The 9,123-nt window shown below is 35.2% G+C and overlaps 1 protein-coding gene across 2 annotated transcripts in view; it reads left to right on the top strand.

The window, feature by feature from the left end:
- Nucleotides 1-2,246: 2,246 nt before the first annotated feature.
- The window catches only part of LOC129807036 (dorsal-ventral patterning protein Sog), a 118,006-nt gene continuing 111,129 nt past the window's right edge, over nt 2,247-9,123 (top strand). The window contains exon 1 of one of the 2 annotated variants that reach the window (XM_055855998.1): nt 2,247-2,478. The gene's annotated coding sequence lies outside the window, so the exon portion shown is untranslated. Of the gene's footprint in view, nt 2,479-2,980; nt 2,998-9,123 lie in introns of those variants that run through there. The other variant, XM_055855999.1, reaches the window with a different exon arrangement.

Here is a 9,123-nt window from a genome sequence, read left to right as displayed (position 1 = left end):
ACGTAATGTGCCTTGTCCCTTAGGGTTAGCCCTCTGAGTGGGAGGTGAAGGGTGTGCATCTTTAAGCTTATGTGCCTTAGATGGTGCGCTCTCAACAGAACGTCAGTCGATCCTGAGCTACGAGTTCATCAACACACCCTTAACAAGAGTAATCTTGTCGGGCCACCACCACCAGTTGTGCTTCTCTGCCCGCTTTCCAAGATCTCGGTTATTTTAATCTCACAAACAGTTGTAATTTTCCGATTTTTATGATTTTTGGGTATGTTATAGAGCTCATTGGGACCTTTCTAACGACTACTTACTCATCAAAATCGAATAAAAAATGGCAGACATATGAACAAAAAACAAATATTTTTGTAATAAAACAAATTGAAGATGAAAAAGTATGCAATGTGGATCTTACCAGAAAGTAAAAGAAATCCGACAGGAATAAAATTTAAAGAGGAAAAGAAGGAACAGAAGAATAAGAAATTTCTCCCATTCGCCATTTTTAAATAATCAGAAAGAAAAATTCGCTGATATTAAAAATATTATTTTCCTTGAAAAAGTATAATGTTTACTCGGATGACCTATGACATTACCATGAAGGTGTATCGCATGAAAGGGTTCTGACGTTCATCAGTAACTCACAAACCAAACTTTAACATCATTAAAACGCATTTTCAGGTCAAAGAAAAATAGCAACCAATGTTAAAAGAATCTTTCATATATAAGAAATTCATGACTATGAATGGTCACAATGACTACTTCTAATGGCCGCACAGTAAAAAGCCAGTGGCTGGTTAACTTTCTATATGGACCCTACTTACATGCCAAGTTTCGTCCCGATCCGCGGGAGACAGTTGGGTTCCTCCCCTTGTAAGACAAACCATGGCAAATTTGAGCATAGGGTAAGTATGCCTAATTCCGGTCAGCTTGTAATTCCGGCTTCCGGCCTTATTTTTTGTTCCTCGAATTTTCATGAATTTTTGGTTTTTACATACTCTAAATTGTAGGACTTTTGATTTGACGAATCTAGAGCCAATATATCTAAGTAACTTTGTGTCAAATTTGAGTTATAAAGGGATCAAAAGTTATAATACAGTTAATTTCAGTTTTTCTTAAAATTGGCGATAAGTGGTTACTCCACCCTAATTCCATAAATGAAATAAGTCGAAGATCCGTCGTGGAACCAGTCTCTCAAAGATTAGCTGCTACCTTTATCCTGTTAAGATTCAGTATGGATTTGCAGTATCTTTGTTGAATGCGAAACGTTCTCATATCGAAATATCGATAACTCGCTATAGGATCAACTAAGGCATGGTAAACATGGGGTAGTTGTAAACACTGATTGTTATGTCTCCACTGCTTAAACTTATGTCGGCTATTTCTTCAGTGGACAAGGACCTTATAGTGTATATAAATTCATATAAAGTAGAGTAAGATGAGGCAATTCTGAATCTTTTTTTTTTGAATTTTGGGATTTTCTCTCTGTTTCAGATGGTCAAAGAGAAAAACAAAACCACGAAGTAGTATGACTTTACATTCAAGAGTACTTCTTCGTTGTTTTTTCTTTTGTCTTCTAGTAAAACTGTTATGAAATCTCAAAGTTCCAAATTAGACATGATTCCAAATTACCCCATCTTACCCTATCTATGAATTCTTCAGTATTCCCTAAGTCTACCGTCAATCGGCATCGGCTTATAATTTCCCGTCGTTAGCACCATATCTAGATACTGGAAGTCTGTGAAAAGACACTATCATAAGTACATTGTGCTTTGACCTTAAAGCTTCTAAGTTTCTAAGCTTTTCAAAAATTTAAAGAAAATCTCATGTGTAATTTTTAGCACCGTTTTGCTGATTTTCTGCTAATCACAGAAGAAACAACCCAGCTGGACACATGAACATTACTAAGTACCACTTCTCCCCTAACTTTTCAATACTAATTAGTAATTTGTAGTGCATTCCGCTGCAGTCTATCTCTCTCTTTCTTTCATTGCACATTCCACTGTAAATCATTTTGTACGTCTCTTGGCGTGGTAAATCTCTGTAAATATTGTCTTTTGCGGTGGAAATAGTGGAAAATCGTGAGCTTTTCCTCTCTCCCAACATCAATATGTCGTTTGCCATGTGTGGCGATCATCGGATGTGCAGCATAGTGTTGGTGTTTCTCTCTCGCTCTCTCGATCATGTGACGACATAGCGGCACTAATACAGTGCTAAATGTAGCCATGTAGCCTACTATGTGCGCGATGTGTGACTGTGCTCTGCGTTGCGCGCATTGAATTCGCATTGAGAGCGGACTCGTGAGCTCAGTTGAACGCGATCTGTGGAAGAAATTACACCTAACGCTCGAGCATCTCTCAAAATAATCAAGATTGTAACTCAAGTTCTACTTTTAAAAGTTGGTGGTGTGACCCGTGACGAGTGCAAACGGGCGCGACTGTGAAGAACCCAGGGAACGTGGATTGGATTTTTTATTTGGCGGATATTGCACAAGTGATTATGGGGCTAGTTTTTTTTTTAGGAAGGGGGTTGGATTTAGTGCATTATGACCTCTACAAAGGGGAATAATTTTCTCAGAGGGGCACACAGCAAAAATGTTGAAACAAATGCTAATCTACGTCATTTTTCTATCTCTCTCGTAGAACTGTATTAAGTCACTTTTGTACTAAAAACTTTTCCATCGTGCAATTTTCCCAAAGTACCCCAGAGGGAACATTTGGCAAATTGAATTACTTTCGATTTTTCTTGTTCTCGGACGGGCCAAGAAGTTTTCTTTTTTTTTTTTGCTTATTCCATCTACGCCACTCATTTTGCTCAATGATCTCAAGTGTGATGTTGGTGGAATAAAAAAAATGCCTAACATCTTAAGAATCAATCCGCAATTTGTTCGCGATAGAGGCTGAGTGTGTGGTGCAAAAAAGCTAGCAATACTGCTTGGATATTGAGTTCTTGTGTGGTGGCCTGTTGTCAATATATTGAAAGAAAAGCAGCAGCTTCATCTATATAAAACTAGTTCTCTAATTAATTAATTAATTTTTTTTCCTCTCCTCAACATGGTGTTGTGAAATTTTCTCGACACTCTCAGGCAAAAGTTGTATTATTTCTTATAAAACTTGCATACACGCGCGCGCGCGAAAATTGCCAATTCACACAGAGTCGCGGTATTCTTATTTGATTAAAATCATTAAGTTATTGTAATTTATTGGTTAGTGCTTTATTTTTAAAATCTTGTCTTTTCTGCTGTCCTGTGATAAATAAATATGTCGTGGTTCTATTTGGCGTAATTTCTAAATTGAATTGCCGCAAAATGGACCAAAAATAATGAAAAATAGACCATCTGAGTGTTATTTTCACATTTATCAAACTTTAAAACTGGTCAATTGTTCTATTTCTTAATTCGAAACTATCCAATTCGGAAGAAGTTTTTGAAGAAATTAATTCTTTCGATTTGAAGTTTGACTTTTTGACCTCAGCATAAGAATAATAATCTTAAAATAGAGAATATTTAAATTATTTAATTGATATGACATCAGTCAAATTATGCATTATATGTATGACGTGAGTAATGGATCGGTATGACTTTTCTCCGTTGTAGAAATTCGAAATTCGAATTCCGAAACTATCCAATTCGGGTAATTTGATGAAAGTGATTAGTCTCAAAGTCTTAAGCATTTGACCTCCTACAAGTTAACTGAGATTATCACTGCAATCATAAAGAATTGACCTGGGGTAGATACAGCAGACAAGTGAGAATTGTCATATGAACAAAATCAGTGAAAAAATCCCAAGCTAAAATATGACTTCAGCAAATTTGCATAATACAAAATGACTCATATTTGGAAGTAACGTAATTCAGTTAACTTTTCTCTCAAAAGTTGAGACTCTTATTTGAATAGAATACTATTCTCAAGAATAATTTTCATGCACGAGCTTTCACAAGTACACAGAACCCGGAATTTGGAGCATATTTTATCATTGAAAAAACGAGTAATTAATTTTTGGTATAGAGTAGACTAATAAAAATATTACCATGTTCTGCGAAAGGCTATATCGACAGTGAAAGCTAGATAGTCATACCAAAATTAAAAAATTTTATGAGCATTATTCGACATGGTAAAAAGTAGTAAATAATTTTCGAAAACAATCATCTTTAATTTGGGGTGATAATCTAAACTTCTAAATTCCAAAGGCGAAAATTGTCAAAAATGCAAACTCGCTGTCAGATTTCGAAATTCGAAAATTTCCCATTCGGATATTAATTTCGGGATCGCGGAGCTCGAAAAATAGAGAAGAATAAAATCGGGTTAATATTCGGAATTGCAGAGCCATATTCTACATTGCTCCCTCTTCATTGAGGGGGTAACTCTCTGGAACGAGCTTCCTTGACAGAAGAAACGGCGGCTTATCCGAAGCTTTATTGGCGTCTTAGGTTTTTTTCTCTTGTTTATATTCCTTTTTTTTGTAAAATCTTTTTGGATGATGCAGATGGCTCATACAACCTGAGGAAGAATTTTCCACCGTTTTCACTTTGGAAATTGGTCACCAACGTTAAGACGGCGGTGGCCGCTATTACTCAAATATGAAATTCTTTAAGCTCTATACCTCTGAAATATGCTTTCACGCGACGGACAACAGAACTATACCGCCAATAAAAGGTCTTGCGTCTTGCTTGGAGCGAGAGACACGGGAAATATGAAATTCCCACGAACAGAAGGAAATCCACCAGCCAGGCTCTATTTCGCTATCAGGTGGAAAATCCCGACCACAATATGAAAATTTATTTTTTTACAAAAACTTTCTATAACGAATTCTATAACGCTCTGGCAATGCCATATGACAAATTGAGTTCGAATCTTTGGAGAGCTTTTTCGAAAATGCGATTCTGTAGCCGTGATATTGCCATTTCAGCTCATGTGGCATTGTCAGAAGTCACATATTTGAGATTTCTGGCAATTCAAATGACACTGAATTTTGTTAAACAAATCAACCAAGACGTACTGTATTTTCATAAAATCATCAAGAAAAGGGATTTCATTAAAAATTCAATGAATTGCATTTTCGAACTCACATGATATGACAAAAAAGCTCGAATGGCATTGTCAGGTTTCAAATTCACGCGTGACAATGTCACGAAAATTACAGAATTCCCCTACAGCAGCTTGAATTATTTTCGGCTTCGAAATAGAACTTCAGGTTCTCCTTATACTTTCATCATGTGTTTAGTTGATAATGATATCCTGCAATTTAAGTTTTCGAACTTAAAACCAGAGCGATCAAAAAAATTCTAAAATTTGTTAAAAATTGTTGTACTTTAGGACAAAATTGATTTTTAAATCGTTACAAACCTCAAAAATCTTTCTTTAAATCTTCGATCCTAAAGGTATATACCAGTCAATACAAAAATTGATCTTCAAACTAAAATAGGGTTTGAAACACCTGTAACTGTTTACCAAGATCTTTACTTCAATTAGTGTATAGAAAATTTATTTATTTAGAAGGACCTGGTAAATCTATCCTTGATTCCGTAAAGATAACTATAACGAATTCCGTAATAAAATTCTAAACTTATATGCTGGACAGACCTACGGCTTAAACCGAGAGATCAGTTTCTAACTAAGTCGTCTCACTGCTTAAGCTCTAATATGCCTTATGGCCTAGACACACTTACGACTTAAGCCGAGAGACGATTTAGTGGAAAATTATGGAAATGTAGTTTAATCATTATTTCGAATATAATTACGCTAAGCCGTCTCTTAGCTAATCCTCAGGTCTGTCTAGGCCATTAGACATTGAGCATTATCCAGTCATACAAAATGATTTGTACTTATTTTTATTTGTAAATAAGTGTAAAATCTAGGAAATTGTAGGGAAAATGAAGAGATAGGAATATAGTTTGTTCTAGGAGAATATTCCTTGACTCTTGCTCTGCCCTTTGACCCTGTCATCCTACGCAGTGCCGTTATTGATATAAAGTAAGTTTTATAAAATATTTCTACCTATTTCTTAAAGATTTTCATCTTAAATTAGCTCAGAAAATAAACGTGATTGACCATAAATTTCTTCGGGTGATATGGTCAGGAGATACCAAACACTAGGGAATTCCGAAAATATCTAGGGGAATGTAGGCATGGTTCGCACATAGTCACGCTTCAAACAATGCCCATTTTCTCTTGGTTTTCAAGGAGTTAATTCGTCACTTTCTTAACCATGAGATAGATAATCATGAACCTCATGAGCTGGGATGAGAAATGACGAAGCAGATCTTTGCAAACAAAGAGAAAATGGGCATCGTTTGAAGCTTCACTGCGTGCGAACCATGCCAACATTCCCCTATCCTTTGGAATCATGCGGAAAAAGTTTTCATTCTGTTACACAGTGTTGCAGAAGAGATTGAAATTTTAAATTTCATTTTTTGAGAAAATTATGTTTTAAGCATTATTTTCGTTTTTCAAATATTAAATTCTGTAAAATACTTAATTCCACGGCGCTTACTGATTGACTAAAGATTCAAATGCTTTTAAGCTGCAGCCCTATTGCAAATCAAAGAATAATATGGAATTATAAGTATTTTATAGATTAAAGTGCTTAATTGAAAATAAAGCTTTACAATTACAATATCAAAAAATTCCGGAAGTAACTGCGAAAATGATTTTTCCATTGTTTGCAAAAAGTTTTATTTCATTTGCTCCTTGAAAACTTTAAAAATTAATATTTCATTGGAAAGAAAATTTAAGTTTTTAATCATAATTCACATGTAGTGCAATATTTCGATCCCTCAGAATATAAACCGAACAACTCGCGAATGGCCAACTTTTCAGTAGAGAGATTTAAAGCTGAGATTTTACATGCTGATCATAGGATTTTTAAGATTTGAAACCCGTATAACTTTAGGAATAATTAACTTTTCGGCATAATATTCACGGGGAAGGTAAAGGGTGTCAAGTAGTACCCGAAAAGCAAAAAAAAGAATTCTGCAAAAAATCGAGTTGTTCGGATTATATTCTGAGGGATCGATTTAATCCCATTAAATATTTTAGTCTCATAATGGTCCCTGATTGGCCAAAGTTTTGGATGTTTTCATTCTCTAGCCAATCAGCATACGCGATGAGATTAAAATATGTAATAGGATTTAAAATACTCTTACAGAAAAGTTCTGTACAAATCTCCTGTTCTTCTTAATCTTTTTCTAAACCTGTCAAAAATTTATTGTTAAAATTTAGTCAGTGTTAATTTTTCCAGTGGACAAGTATCTTAAATTTTTGGAAGTAATTTTTAATTAAAAAATCTTTGAAATGTATTATGTAGGGGAAGGCTTTCAGCCATCGCACACACTCTGGCTTCGAGCACGTAACATTTTTTCCATTATTCCTTTAATAATTTAACCTGAGCTTGTCAGGAACTAGGTAACTTAATAAAAACTATTAAAATATATTGCCATAGGTCAGATTTATTTAAGCAATATAGGAAAAATATCAAGTGTTCGAAGCTTGAGCACATGCAACGTCTGAAAGCCTTCCCCTACTGGTTCAAACGACAATATTGCTTTAACGTAAAGGTCGAAAAATAATTTAACAGTTGATAGGACAGGTACGGCAAGAATTTACCAAAATTCATTTTGTCAATTTTTCCAGTGACCAATTCCTTAAGTTTCTATAGAATGTTATTAAACTTGCGACGGATTTATGATCCAGAAGTCTTCTGCGTTGCGTGCATATTTAAAAAAAAAACTGCTTAAAAATGTTGGAAGTCTCTTAAACATACCGTCTGTTTTCCAAAAGACCCTTCTGCTCTATAATTAGTCTGTCGTGTTGTTCTTTCTTTTGGCCTTCCCTCCAATTTCACGCACGTGCCGGATCCACAATGCATCTCCTTCCTGTCTCTCAAGACTCCTGCCTTTTTTTTTCTTCAACTTCAAGACTCATAAACCCAATCAGCACTACCTCTTGACCGCTTTTTTATTTCTACCTACACCTCACACGTAATTAATTCTCACCTCTTCCCAAACTCAGAATCTTATCAGTTTCGCTTTTTGTCCCCACTCATTCTCCTCCGTAAGTCTTTCGATAATGTAAAATGATTTCTTTTTTTTATCAAAAGGCAGCAAAAAACGTCTTGTCTTCCAACACAGAACTCCTCAATGGACATGGGGGCAAAAAAAACCTGGCGCTTTCGATTTAAAGGCACAACAAAAATTGAAATTTAATAATGTGTTAAGTTCTCTTGGGATATGGGAAAAATTAATAAGACACAGCACGATTCCATTAATTGCAAGCCCGTTCATTCACAAAAGGCATCACTCGGCTCTTTTTTTTCAGCTGACTCTTTCGGCTGTTTTCTGCTCATTTTACGTTTTGTGTCTCTCTATGAAATTTTCTGTGAATGGAGGAGAGAGGAAAAAGAACCGTGCCAAATGGGAATTAATATTAAAGTGTTTGGGAGAGAGAGATAGAAAATTGTTGAATGTGGAAATTCGCATTTTGTGCCCCTCAAAAACACTCAACGAAATTGAGGGGTGTGACGGTGGCACTGATTGGTAAATGCACCGTGAACTTACCCAGATGGGCTCACTGACACCCGCCAAGCCCGCCAACGATGATTCATAACTTGGCTCAAGTTTTTTTTTTAAACGAAATTTTCACTTTCATTTTTTGTACTTTGAAAAGGTATTCGATTTCACAAATCTCCGAAGAAAAGTGTAGTTCACAAGTTTTAGTACAAATACGCAAAGTGCAACATTGTGCTAAGATCTAAATTTGTATTAGCAATGTTCTGAAGCAATTTGGCAAAAGACAAGCCAATACAATTCCCTAATTGAATTAACAAAATTGCGAATGTATATCAAAGATGGGGTGCAAATTAAGCAAACGTTACATGTGCTCAAATCAAGACCTCCAAAGTTCTAAAAGAAATCCAAAAATGTTCAATTAGGGTAAAGTGATACAAGTTGGACATAGTGTTATAAGTTGGACAATTCGCTGGTACAAGTTGGACAGGGGTTTTTTCTTGATAAATACAGTACTAATTTTTTTAAGCACAAAGAACCAAATTATAAAACTAAAGCATTAATAATATACAAATAAAAATGAAGTACTAAATTTATCAAGAAAAAAGCCCTGTCCAACTTGTACCATGATCCAA

This window comes from Phlebotomus papatasi, chromosome 3 (genome assembly GCF_024763615.1).
Source record: "Phlebotomus papatasi isolate M1 chromosome 3, Ppap_2.1, whole genome shotgun sequence".
Taxonomy (NCBI): domain Eukaryota; kingdom Metazoa; phylum Arthropoda; class Insecta; order Diptera; family Psychodidae; genus Phlebotomus; species Phlebotomus papatasi.
Note: the sequence above shows the minus strand (reverse complement) of the source record. Positions and strands in the feature narration are given on the sequence as shown.